Source organism: Lagopus leucura, unplaced genomic scaffold (genome assembly GCF_019238085.1).
Source record: "Lagopus leucura isolate 7727_CA_CO unplaced genomic scaffold, USGS_WTPT01 Super-Scaffold_100015, whole genome shotgun sequence".
Classification (NCBI taxonomy): domain Eukaryota; kingdom Metazoa; phylum Chordata; class Aves; order Galliformes; family Phasianidae; genus Lagopus; species Lagopus leucura.
The window spans coordinates 9,032,654-9,043,397 of NW_024962269.1; the positions used below are offsets into that span (position 1 = coordinate 9,032,654).

A 10,744-nucleotide genomic window follows, 5' to 3' on the forward strand; every position below is an offset into this window, starting at 1 on the left:
CCAAGAGAGACGTGATGTATGACCTCTCATGTCTTCTCATGTGACTGCTTTAAACTGGAAAGGGCTGAATAGATGGATGACTGAAGAGTTTCTTATATTTATTTAAATGAATGAGTAATTAAGTCCTTGAATCTTGTGCCAACTGACTTTCTGCTAAATCTTATCTTACTATTGGCAAAGTGTTGTGTTTCAGCTAACCATGCAAATGGGTTGTTCTTTTCTTTCCAGAGTACAGCCACTTTAATTTGTGATTGCTTAGCATTTCTTTAGCACCTACTTGATCCTTCTGAATAAATAATCTCTGTGTCGATTAATGCAGTAGGCAGAAGTTACTCATATCACTTCTGCTCCTCAGGGGAAAGAAAACTGTTACTTGTTTCACAAGTAGAATAACTCTGACTGCTTAGCTTTTATTTTAAATAGCAGTCTTTTCTTCTCCAGTTTGTTTGCTTTCATTATGGAAATGCTTCCTTTTAAGATGTTGCTTATGAATTATTCAAGCAGATGATATTTACCTTCCTTAGAAGGTTGTTCCATAAATTTTTGCTGTTTTGCAAGGGGTATATCTGCACAGCAGCCCTAATAGAGCTTATACAAATACAACTGACGTTCGGGCTTTGCCAGCTGTGTATCTGTGGAAGGTACTGCAGCCTACAGAAACTGCTTAAGACATAAATAAATGTTTGTTTAATGACCCCTTGCCTACTACAACTACTCTGCTAGCTGAATCCAGGGTGCAATTAAGGATGTCTGGCCTGCAGTAACGGAGGTGCTTGCACAGCTGACGTAGTAAGTAGCCCTTCAGAGGTGGGTAGGTGTTGGTCATTGTTGTGACCACATCATTAACTGCAATATACTATACTTAGGTAAGCAGAAAGAGCATTAACATAGGTTTTAAAAGATTTATCAATAGCTTTCATACTTTGTTTTATTTTCAGATTGCATCTCAAACGGCAAGAAGATGAGAATTAATTAAGGATGCTCCAACCCTAATATTTGTAAGGGGCAAAAACTCCACTAATTAACGCTAGAAAATCAAACCATCCTACAAGTGCTAGGTCTTTTATCTTTAGTAATGGCTTCTAGTGCCAAGGAAATCTAATTGCTTATATACAGGGAATTTTTTTTTTTCTCTGGATTATTGGAAACTTAGCTTGCTGTAGCAGGTTTTTGCCTATCTTTGTTACATATATATGAGATAATTTTGGAAAACTTCTGCCAAGCAGAATAAGTAATTTGCTGATGGAGCAAGCGATGGAAAGATTGACTTGAGAGGTAGCCATTATATTGTCTTCTATCATCAGTTTTATTGCTAAGTATAGTGCATATTTAAGATGAGCATACACGACTTTTAAGGTACTTCATTTGGGTAAATGTTCAATTTTTTAACTTTGTGGGGAAAAAAAAAAGCACTTGATTTGATTTGGCTCTGTTATATTTAGGAGAATCAAATTTCCTTGCAACTGATAATGTATAAAAACAACATAAGTTTCTAAGTGGTAATATTCATTAGAGAATGGCAGTTATTCACTGGGAAGGTATCCCAGGTGGTTCCACATTTTTGAGGGGGGGGGGGGGGGGGAAAAAAAAAGGAGCTTTATTTCTCCAGTGAAAAACAATGAAGGCCAAGCAGTGGCCAGCAAGACCCTTCCTGTTGACTCTGGACGTTGCTTTTATCTTCTAGCTTTAAAAATCTTTCAAGCACTAGTAATTTAGGTGGTTGGCCGTGTTTTTTCACAGAATTTTGTTTTTTTTTCAACGAACTTCACATTCTTAAAGCAGAGTCTAAAGAAGAAATCAGAGTGTAATTAGAATGCTGTGCTGTATTTTCTTTCCTGTGACTCTGTGTCCATTTAGGACAGTATCAGTATTAATGCTGATAAGAGCAGAGACACCATGAGTGTAAAATATTTTTGCACCAAACAGAATCCCTAAATTAGATGTGAATACAGTCTCAAGTCCCTGGTAATCTTTGGTTCTGCACAGGGCATCTTTAGCTCATCTTGTAGACAAACAGATTGAAAAGGAGCCTTAAACTAAGGAGTACATTACAGCTAGGCCTGAAATATTGCCATGCCTGAAGAACATGTGGTTGTCTAATTATTGTGCAAGGAGTCACCTGTTTGTGCAGCTACTTGAGACCCACAAGCCCATGAGGATGAAGGAACTGCAACTGTTGCTGAATGAGGCTTCTTTCCACAGATGAAGTGATAATGTAGTAGATGAGAGAATAGATGTTTCTGGTATAATTGAGAATCCGAACATCCGTTTCATTCTTATACTGTGTGCAGGAGGTACAGCAATTGGCAATTATGAGTAAACAGCACTGTTGCTTAGGCAGTTATTTCTCCAATATGCCTGAATTTTTTTTCGTTTATAAACCTAGTGCCATTTATGGAGGAGATGACCTAAGGAACAGAAACTTGCAGATCATAAAACCTTCTGCACTGTGACTTGGCAGCTGGACTGGAACTGCAAATTCAGGTGACTTTTCTCTTGACTCTGATTGTATCAAACTGAGTTCTGTGAGCAGGGTATCTCGAGGACTTGCCTTTTGTATTACAGTTTCTCTGTCCTACTTCAGCGTGGTTCATAATGCTGTGTAGACTTATTCTGTGCTTCCTGCTGGTTTTCCTTGTAAGCAGAAGTAAAGCATGTGGAGGAGAGGATATGAATGCATGCAGTTATTTTGTCAGCACTTGTTTTTAATGCATGATTTGAATTCTCATGTAACTTCTGATTCACTTTGGTTCTTGTTCAGACTGCTTATAAAAATGGAAGGGTTGAATTTAGGCAAGGAAGTATAGTTTTCCTCGTTGCATTGTGTGAGGGAGGACAGTCAAGAAAGCAACTAAGGTTTGTTCACTACCTGTTGTAGTGTTAACACATAATCCTTTGGTATTTATAATGTTTTGAAATTCTTCTTTGAAGTTAAATGTTATTAATTTTTGTACTGCTTGGTGTTAGATCCAGGTGCATACATATGTCTGTGAAGTGACGAAAAGTGCGTACATCTCTGATTGTGCTATTTTTCACCAGTTTGCAGTTTTACTCCTCAAACTTGTTAGTATCTGTGATTTGCTTCTTATCCCTTGAGATAGTAACTTGAAATGATTGTGTAGGCCTGTGTGGGCCTGACTGACACCACTGGGGCTTAGAAAAATAGCTTACATGTAAGATAAAACATTTACATGTAAATACCATTTTAATTTATCAATATTTCTGAATTTTGGTCTCTATTTTATGTGACTACTTCATGTTCTTCATTGTGAGTAGTGTGCTTTTTGATTCCTTTTGTGCTAAAGGAAATAAGATGAAAATGATTTTTTTTTATAGTTTCTATTAATCAACTGAACTGAAAAGTGTAAAGGCATTCATCTTTCACAGCAGTATCATTCCATGATCATAAAACTCTTGCAAAGCATGACTAAGAGGAAGGAAAAATAGATACCTTAAAGTTGTGTGGTTTGGGCAGAGACTTTTGTTTCAGCCTATCCTGTTTTTCTACAGATGCGTTGTATATTTATTTATTTTTACTTTCTCTTTCCTCCTCCCTACTCACTCCTCCTCCTTGACTTCCTTTTTCCTGAGGGATCCAACTCCATAACCCCTCACTGACATTTAGAGGAGTCTTTTTATTATCAATTTATGGAAATATCATTACTGAAGCTGCTCGTCTTTATAAAGATTTGCTGATTCTGGAATCGGAACCAAAAAGAAGAGGAGCCAAGTTTCAGTAGTGTTTCCTGTTTGCATTTTTGGTGGCTGCATAAAAGGATTGTCCTTCACCCTTACAAAAGTATCATTTCTCATTGTTCTCCAGTGAGATTCCTAGGTTCCCTCAGAAAAGCTGCTAGTGTAGAAAGCTGACAATAAATAATGATTTACAAAGGCAATGAAAGTAGACTTCTGTCAAGAAAAAATCCAAAGCCTTTTTTAGACTATGCATTTCCTACATGCTCACAAACACATTTGCTGTCCTGCAAAAGGGAGGGGAATTCTGTAATGTTATGCTGCTTTTTATGAAGTGGTCACAAAGCACAGCTGAAATATGCATCTCCTCAAGAAAAGTTACAAATGGGAGGTGGAGTGATCATTGTCACCAGTTCAATGCTGGCCTTTTTCTCCTTTCTGTGGAGAGTTCTTTCCAGAATTTTACTGGTGGTTCTTCTACACTGTAACAAATAAAGTCAGGTAGTGAATAAGTCACTCATGTTTCATTGCTTTCTGAATGATTTACACTGGTGTAAACTGCTACTTTGGAATGTTATGGTGTTTGTTTTGCTGCAGTACAAGTCTTCAGGCTTAGGGAAGCTTTGAGCTTCAGTGATGACTTACAGCAGTCATATGCACCATTGTCCCTTCTGCCATATTCTCCTGCAGACAGTAGCTTCCTGCCTCCACGCCTTGCAAAAGATGAAACCCACAAACTTCATTTTAAAAGATGGCTTTAGAGGGACAAAAATAATTTTGGAAAAGGATGGTACCAAATGATCTCTGATCTCTTAACTAGGAGGTCAGAATACAATTTTTTGCTCTCTCGATGACTTCATAGAATTTGAAGAAGGGGAATTCAGCTGTTCTGTAATTGTAGGGTTCAAGAAAATGGTTTGGAATGGTTTGTGGTGCAAGCCCAAGTGCTGTCCTTATAGAAGCTGCACGAAGGCTGATGAAAAGGCAGATTTAGTCATGATTAAAGAGAACTTAAAGTCCATGGCAGCTTCAGGAGGTCTATTTCTTTGCCATGTGTGAAGGCAGTGTAACTTTTGGACTAGGCTTACTGCTTAGTACTCTGAGATTATAGTCCTACTTGCTATGAAGGGGAGCATTTAAAGTAAAGATCAGTCATGTAGGAGTATGGACTGAGATGACAAAAAAAAAAAAAAAAAGCAAATTGTATTGTGAATGATATGCTCATTTAGCAATGAATACTTGTTGCCTGTCATGCATGTTTGACCAAAAATCCGTATTTTTATTTTTCTAAAACTCCCTTGTATGATGGGTTTATAATAATCCATCTAATTCCAAAGACTGATTTATTTGCTCAGTGACACAGATGTATTCGGAGCCACATGGTGCTGTAATACACTAACAGGTGATGGGGATGCTACGGAGCATACTTGCAGCAAATTGCTTCCTGTCTTTCATCTCTTCTCATGATAGCATTTACCTTTAGGAGGTGAAGAAAATGACTTTTTTAGAAGAAGCAGCTGGCATTGCTTCATGGAGTGATTGACAGAAGGAGCTGCGTTAAGTGGCAGCTGAAGCTGCACTTCCCCTGGAGACTAGGCACAGTATCTTCATGACAAGTGCTGTTATCACTGGTCTGGGGATTGCAAGCTGATCCTATTCATGAACCCATGTCTCTTGTAATGTTACTGTCGCGCAGTATGAACAGCTTAGGAAGGTTATTTTAGATTAACCTTCCTGTATTAAAACAATGTCTCGTCTGTTCCTATCACATCCAACACTGTAAGCATCAAGGCGAGTGAGTAAATGAACTGCAGCTGATGTCAAAGAGAAAGGCTAGAGAAGAGATGTAAGAATGTAATGAAAAAAATCACATCACATTTCTTCTGTGGATGCCTGTATGGCAACTGTAGCAATTGCATAATGGAATTGCAGTGTTTCTCTGAAAGTGCTCAGTAGTAGTATGCAAGTCTGCAGTATGGAAGATGCTGTCTTGACAGACAGAATGTAACTACCACTCAGATTATCTCTTCTGTATAGTCTTGCCTCTGTGAAGAAAAGCATGAGGAAGGAACTTCTATCACTTGTTTCTCTGTCTTCCTCGCTGTCGTTTAGATTTCACAGAAACCCCTGGGCTGTGGCAGTCTCATCACTCCAGAAAGCATGATGGGTGCTGTGCGTTCCCAGCAGCAGCAGTTCCCTGAGTTCTGATTTCCTGGATGCATGGAAAGCAGCTCTGTATAACTTCAAGCCCTTTCTTCAGGGACGCAGCAATGAATCATGGCTTCTATTGAAGTAAAGAGTGTCTGCACAGAGGAATCTTTGGAGAGGTGTTCGGAGATCCACAGCTTATGCAAGAGCATATAAGAGACTGTTATAAAGGAAAGTATAATGATTTTCCTGCTCTTGTGTTCTCTCCCAGTTGAGCACCCCCAAGCTGCTACATACTTGAAGGGGCCTTTGCCATCCTGGGCTTTTGAAGAGTTTGGGCCATAGAAGAGGAAAGTACAGCAGCTGTCCTGCTTTTTGATAGCTGGCACTTGTGCTTGAGCTTATCAACACCATTTCTTCCAAGCTGAAGGGAAGATGCCAAAACAATGCTTGACAAAGGAAAATGTTGAACTGTGAAAAAAGGAGACCAGCATAGTGGACTCTGCTTTTGCTCTAGAGCTTGTGGGTGACTTATTCCTCTGGCCAGAAAGAAAGAAACTGTAGATTTCTCTCATAGCTGACTTGGCAAATGGCTCCATCTTTTAAGCATGTCTGAGGGGTGAAGTAACCTTAAGTTTTCCTTGCTTTTGTTGTATAAACAGCTTTAGTATTGACAGTTTGCACTTGAGCAATGTCATTGTCATATGATGTGTGAGTCACTCGTAGACAATCAAAAAAGAGTTACCCAGGTCATGCTTTTGGCCATCTTGAGCCAGAGATTGTATTTCCTTTGGGCAGGCAGCCAAAGGGAAAACAGAGACCAAAAGAGCTGAAATTCAGTGAACTTGAATATTTGCTATAACCTGGGCTGGGAGAAAAGTGAAAGCACAACAGAGGAGCTGTTAGGTGAAGAAAAGCATGCATACTTTTAATAGTGGTGTTGGCACATTTTCAGACAGTCTTCAGTGTACCATATAGCTGGCATGGCATTTGCATTAGAGCGGCAAGTTGCCTCTGTAGAAGTTATGCACTCCTTTTGCAATTGATTACATGGAAATGTGGTATGTAACACAGCCTAACTTTCAGATTTAATACATGCAGGTTGAGATTCTGTACCAAAGTATCACTTGGGAAAATCATTGTGGCTTCTGTTGCTTCAGTTGAGTCCTGTTTGTTTTCTGCCTGATGAAGAGCTGCTTTTTGTGATGCTTCATTTTGTGAATACCAGATACTTGTAATAATGCTAGCTGAGCCTTTTTTTTTTTTTTTTTTTCTTCATTTTTTATTTTACTGGAGAGCTGAAATATTTTTACAGGCTTGTAAGCACTCTTACAAACAGCAAACTACTGTGTATGAAGAGGCTGTTGTTGTTGCCAGCTCCATGTTTTCATGACAAATCTTGTGATATTTTGTTTTTCCTAAAGACCTCAGGTCTTGCATTTCATCAGAATCTCTGTTTTCATTAAAAAAAAACAAAAAACAAAACAAAACAAAAAAACCAACAACTTTCCAGTTTGATGTTGGCATCAAATTAGAGAAAAACTTGAAAATGTTTGCAGCTTCATCATGATGGCAAAAAAAAACCCAAATGCATACAAGAACCTCCAAATATAGTATTTTGTTTTAAAAAAGCAAACAAAAAGTCCCAAACCACCAAGCAAATGAAAGACCTGTGGTTCTGAAGGGCAGACTCTTAAGTCTGTGTTGTGGTCTTTTACTGTAACTGAAAAAGTGACTTTTGTAATACTTTTTGTAAAGGATTTATTTATTTATTTGTTTGATTGCAGATAAGCTTCTTGCAGAATCCTTATTTAAAAAGAAAAGGTGCTGAATACTTTGAAAACATTGGTCACTTGGTAAAACAAAGAACTGCTAATAGTCTCTGAACAGATGCCTTCTTCCTTAGATTTAATTGTTGCTTTGAGTCTGCATGCTCCAAAGCAGAAGGGTTGGAGGCTGACAGTAATTCTTGTCCTAAAATATTGAGCTGCTTTGGGGGGTAAAATGGTAGTTATTGCTAGTTTTTGTTCATCACTTCTTCACGCTGAGCTAATCCTTCTTTTTATCAAAGTACATATTCAAGTGCTTGATCTTGTTTTATTTTTTTGTACCTTGGGTTTTCCTTATGATGACTATCACAGACAGCTGGAAGTAGCTTTGGGATCATAGGCACTGGTTCTCATGGAAGGCTTCAACCATCCTGGTATCTGCTGGGAAAGCAGTGCTCCCAGGCACACACAGCTCAGGAGGCTCCTGCAGTGCGTGGGAGATAAAGTTCTGATGCAGGCGGTGGAGGAGCCAGTGAGGAGAGGTGTGCTGCTGGTTCTTGTTCTTACAAACAAGGAGGGACTGGCTGGGACAGTGTTGGGTGCAGCAGCCATGAGATAATGGAGTTCAGGATCTTAATGGAGGAAAATAGGATTGCAACCCTGGACTTCAGGAGAGACAAACCGGACCTCTTCAAGGACCTACATGGAGGCATCTCATGGCATTAGAAGGTAGGGAGGCCCAAGAAAGCTGATTGGCATTCAGGTACCACTTCTTCCAAGTTAAATCTGTGCATCTCTAGTAGTAAGAAATCGGGCAGATGTTGCAGGAGACCCATGAATGAGCAAGGAGCTCATGGGAAAAATTCAAGGGAAAAGTCTATGGAATGTGGAAAAGGGGCCTCTTGAGAGAAATATAGGAACGTTGTCAGAACATGCAGGGATGCAACAAGGAAGGCTTATGCCCATTTGGAATTAAATCTGGTAAGAGAGGTCAAGGACAACACAAAAGGCTTTTCTAAGTATCTCAATGGCAAAAGGAAGACTAGGGACAACACGAACCTGCTGCTGGATGGGGTGGGTGCCCTGATAATGGAGGTTCCTTCCAACCCCTACAATTCTGTGACTTAAGTAGGATTTTAGAAAAGAAAACAAAGCACAACACCACAACTACAACTCCTTTAGCCTCTTGCTTGCCTTAGAGCAGATGTGTTTGTGCTGCGCTTTTACTGAGGGAGTTGATGAATTCCATGAATTGAAGTGCTTAGGTGAAATCTTTGGGGAACTTGGGCAAGTGGTACTGAATGAGACTATAAAGAGGACTGGAGCTTTCCTTCATTCACTGGTTCTTACAAATCAGCCTTTCTTCTTTGCTCAGTAAAAAAAAGACTTTATGTGTCAGTCTTGCACAGTGCCATTAGACAGTCTTGCAACATAAGGGAAAGAAACAAAATAATGTTTGGTATTTTAGGTGTAAAATTCTATTTGAACTTGAGTATTTCAGATCAGCTTTAATTATTCTGAATAAGTAACAAAAGGGCAGCAGATCACAGTGGGAGGTTTTTACTCTGGTTTTGTTGACAATCAATGCTGTTGTAGGTGTAACAGTAACCAGGGCCAGAAGATGGAGAGATGGCTACTGGAGAAATGAGCAAGCTCTGGTTTGGAAATTGTGCAACTAGAAGTAACATTATAGCAGAGAAAATAAGAATTTGGAAGGTTCAGTAACCTTTTCTTCTATAACTCATTATTTTGGAAAGGTTGGTGGACTTGTTGCAGAGAAAGTCCGCAAAAATAATGATTTCCTTGTACTTCAATTGACATCCTGTAACTTGTGTAAATTTCCAAATCAGAGGATATTTTTTGTGCCTTGATTCTATGTGGTTATCCTCTAGGAAGCATTTTTTAGATTTACAGCGATGTAAGGAGGGAGTGTTTTATTTCCTTTTTTTCTGTGGATTTAAGGAAATTCTTTTAATCACAGGTGTATTTTTAGAGTTTCAAGGTGAAGATGGAGACTTCCCTGTTGTGCCATATTTCTTCTGATGACGCAGCTATGTCAGACCTCCTTGTGATGAGATTTTTTACTGGCTGATGGTTACATTCCCTGAGAGAATGCTGCTTTTCCTTTGAGATACCAAAATAGGGGAGAACATTGCTGGATCTCATCAATGGATCAAAAATGTATTTTCTCTCTTCCTTCAATCCTGGCAAGTGTCTTCTTAAACGCTGCATAATTTGCTATACAATGCTTTTAAAAAGCTAAATGCATACTTGTGGGAAGTGAAATGAATGATTTGTGGATTGTGCAGCAGTGGAGAAACTGTTGGCAAAATCTGGGGTGTTTTTTTCTATGCTGATTGCTCAAAGATGTGTTATAATACCTAATCAGAAGTCATTACTGGTTTGTGCAGCATTAACTGATAAAACTTTCCACACAAGAGACCTTGTGGCATCCCTCAAGGCAGGATGGTTCTTTAGTGGACCACATGCCTGAGATCAGCCGATAGGGCTGCATCTTTCACCTTCACCCACGCAGACTGTCTGCCAGATGAGCACACAGTTAAATACTTTGTGAGACAAGTCCAAAAATGTGTTTCTACGCTCGATGCTTTCTACCAGAGGAACAGCCACAGTGGTATAGGTTTTGTTGCCAAGGTTATCCCTGTCTTATGGAAGGAATACCCAGGAGAAACCTATTTGACAGTGGAGTCTCTTAACTCATGACGGTTGGTCTTTCCAGCTCAGCAATATTAATCAGTAATAGAAGCACCTGATTTTATGATGGCATCGGGAGGGAATAGCTGTGGATCATGCCTACCACCTAGAGGAGCGTTCACTCTAAGATCAGAATGTGTTACAAAATGTCAGGTAAAAGTATCAGAGTTTTAGGACAGGGTAAATGGGAAGAAGGTGCGGGCTGATGCTAGGATGATAAGGGGTTTCAGAGGTAGATCTAATTTTACTGATGTACGTAGAAAGGAATGAGTTTATAACACCTTTTCTAAAAAAGAATGTTTTGAAAACTGAGAAAACTCTTCCTTTACAGCTGTGAGATGCATTAAAATCACCCAGCGGAAGCAGTGATGTATATTCATGTAAATGTGTTTTGATGTCCTCCTAGAAGCTTGGATGAA

General features: G+C 39.2%; 1 long non-coding RNA gene across 1 annotated transcript; it reads left to right on the plus strand.

Annotated features, from left to right (window-relative positions):
- Positions 1 to 551: 551 nt before the first annotated feature.
- On the plus strand, positions 552 to 6,430 carry LOC122182732. Its single transcript, XR_006179959.1, has 3 exons — positions 552 to 998; positions 2,387 to 2,484; positions 5,806 to 6,430. It is a non-coding gene; the product is annotated as an uncharacterized LOC122182732 (long non-coding RNA).
- The last annotated feature ends 4,314 nt before the right edge of the window (positions 6,431 to 10,744 follow it).